The sequence below is a fragment of the Triturus cristatus genome, chromosome 7 (assembly GCF_964204655.1).
Source record: "Triturus cristatus chromosome 7, aTriCri1.1, whole genome shotgun sequence".
Classification (NCBI taxonomy): domain Eukaryota; kingdom Metazoa; phylum Chordata; class Amphibia; order Caudata; family Salamandridae; genus Triturus; species Triturus cristatus.
Genome location: NC_140590.1, coordinates 832,340,019 through 832,343,111, shown reverse-complemented (window position 1 = coordinate 832,343,111; position 3,093 = coordinate 832,340,019). Strand labels below are relative to the sequence as shown.

At 44.9% G+C, this 3,093-nt stretch overlaps 1 pseudogene; it reads left to right on the top strand.

Annotated features, from left to right (window-relative positions):
• The first annotated feature begins 205 nt into the window (after nucleotides 1-205).
• LOC146810686 (endogenous retrovirus group PABLB member 1 Env polyprotein-like) lies at nucleotides 206-1,813 on the top strand (annotated as a pseudogene).
• The last annotated feature ends 1,280 nt before the right edge of the window (nucleotides 1,814-3,093 follow it).

Here is a 3,093-nt window from a genome sequence, read left to right as displayed (position 1 = left end):
GCTAAGAGATTTTTATTAAGTTGGATGTTTGTTTAAGAAAACCTATCATCTGGGTTAACCGTAGGGCCGTGCGGGTACTTCCTTCTGTTTATCAGGTTCCTGATACTAGGTCAGTTACCTTTTGTCGATTCCTGGGAACTCCTGGGGATTGATAATTGCTACTCAGAACGAAGTGCGTCAAGAACGTACGGACGGTTTTTAGAGGATGGCGTTCTCTAAGCTGTTGGAAGTAGAAAGGATGTCGGCGCAAAGATCAAAATTGCATAAGACTGTACGAACAAAATGTTTTTTGTTTCAGGTATTTCTACTGTTTCTGACTGTTTCTATGCTATTGGTGGGCGGAGTGTATTTTGGGATACAGTCGTTATTGCCTTCTGTTTCACCTACCTTTTCTTCTAAACTAAGTTCCATTACTACTGTTTCTCCACATTCCTTTCATCCTCTGCCCCAACATGAGCAGGTTAGACGTGCGGAATTCATGAATAACTCCTTTGTTCAACTCCTACATCAGCATCAGTTGGTAATGAATACTACCAACTGTTGGGTGTGTGGGTTAATGCCACATACCATGGATAGAGGTATTCCGTATTTGGTTCTTCCTTATAGTTCCCAGGGGTCAGCTCGAGCATTCCAAACTATGTTCCGTAGTGCACTAGATTCCTACCCCAGTCGAGAGCCACGTTCCGCGAACTTTGGTCCTGGTCCGTACCACAAGCCTTTGGCGATAGCGATTGCTGATCTCGATCGAGATATTTTTGATGTGTCGCTTATTCCAGATGCAGAGATACAAGCATATAAAGATCTGAGTGAGGCTGAGTATAGTATGTCAGTGGGTGATAGACAGCTCAAGAGCTCGTCTCCAATATGGATCATACCCCACCTCGGTAATTTCTGCTTGAAAGGTCTTGGTCGAAATCCGAGAGCCCAGCTTGGGGACAGTGCTTGTACTGACACGTACGTTCTACCGATGCTCTCTTCCCCTGTTTTCCTGACTGCCAAGGGTACCTATTTCGTATGTTATGAGCGTGCATATACATGGTTGCCCCGTGACTTCTCGGGAACCTGTTATATTGCGAATCTTTTGCCACCGACTTTTACAGTTGCCTCCGACTATCATAAAACTAGAGTTGTGAGAGGCGTTGTCAGCAAAGAAGACACTGCGGGTCAAGAAGCAGGAGACTTCTTTAAGGGTTTCTTGCCGTTTTGGGGACCTATGGTTAATAGTAGGAACCTGAGACAGTTGACCCGTGTGGTAGAATTGACTGCTAACATAACTGCGAGTGCTCTTGGTAATTTAACAGCTGAACTTCAGGCGGATCGACTTATGACGTTGCAGAACCGTATGGTTCTAGATGTTGTTCTTGCAGATAGAGGTGGTGTGTGCAAAGTAATCCATTCGAGCTGTTGCATTTTCATTCCTGACAACGCTCCAACTGTTTACCAAGCCACCTCGAAGTTGCATAAGATCTCCGAGTCCATACACGTGGACGAGGGTAATTGGACGCTTCTAGGATGGTTTTGGGGCCTGATATCAACTTGAGGTTGGAAGATTCTGATGATCATGGGGGTTGTTGTAACGTTTCTGTTCACGTGTTGTCTTTGCGTACAGTGTGGTCCGGCCTTATGTGGCCTCTGTGCTACAACGTGTATAAGACGGCCATCAGTTACCAAAGAGACGTTGATAAATAGAATGATGTTCCAGCAGCAACTGAACGATTTGATGAATATCGAAATCGATTCTGATCTCGACTAGTGCTTGCCTACATGAGGGCAAAAGGAGCGTCTGAGGTTCCGTGAGAATCTGACTGACATTTTGGGTATGTTCGAATATGGATGAGTTTGGTATCTACGAACCGCAAATGACGAGTTTAGTGGGTGTACGCGTTTTCGCTACGCTACTATGTATGGTTCGTCTCATTCTTGGGTATGTCCATCCGAACCCTTGGGTTCCATTTTAGATACGACGTCCATTTTGTCTCTTGCCCTCAAGTAGCCAGCGAACGGACACTGTCCGCTTCGTGACCCTGGGATTCCCAAGCTTTCGTGGAGGACACATGTTCCTTTGAAGGTGTCTTTTATGGTGAGGGGGCTGACACGGCAAAGGCAGATGGCCCCGCTTAAGGCTCATCTTGCCATGCCGTTTATTTTTTCAGTCGTGCATACATTGGGCACGAGTCCTTTGATCCTGCAATCAAGTTTCCGTTATTGCTCTCTACACTGTTTTCTAAACTGTTGTACATCCTTATCTTTTTCCTTTGCATCTGTTTCTGTCCCTTCCTCTAATTCGTTACGGTCAGAATGGAATGTGTTTAATGTGCTTTTACGGTTGGGAACCGGCAATGCTGCTGTAATTATGTTTCGGGTTTCTGAAAACATGAATGCAACCTTTTTGAAGTTTATTATGGGAGCTAAGCTGTAACCTTTTGTTCGCCATGCTGAGCAATGACGAAAATGTGTATAAAAGGAGCGATCCACTTGTGCAATTCGAAGCAGTCTCTCAGAACCTACACGTTGTGTACTTCTTGCGATTTCTTTATCCCTGCAGTGAATAAATGCTGATCTTTGACGCCGCAGGAAGTGTCCCGTGTCTCTGTGTTTTGTACGCCGGAACAGGTAACCCACGAAGGTTTCAGGTGTTGTCCCCTGGCACCGCTGGGCCTTAGAATAGCCCAGTCCTTCACTACTCCAGTTTGTGTAAAAGCAGGAAAAGCGTTGGATTTCAGAGGGGTAAGATTTACTATTCCCACTCCAGTCTGTGCAACAGTAGGGAAAGTTTGGACCTAGAAAAGAGGAATTTTTGCAAAACGTTTGTGTGCAATTTGCGACCCAATTTTACTTCATCTGGCCTAACTGTCTAACTATGTCTCTGTAAAAACTATGGAAATATGTGACTATACATTGTGTATATATATCAAGAGGGAGAATCTCAGAGCGCATAAAGGTCCAGCATAGATGCACTGATTAGATAATCAAGATAACAGGGGTATGCAGTTCCTAGTAAGTACGAATGTCTGCTTAGGTCAGTTAAGGTCCACAGGGTCTGCAGGGAGTATTACTCTGTACGAACAAATGCCCTCATCATTGGGCTTTTGC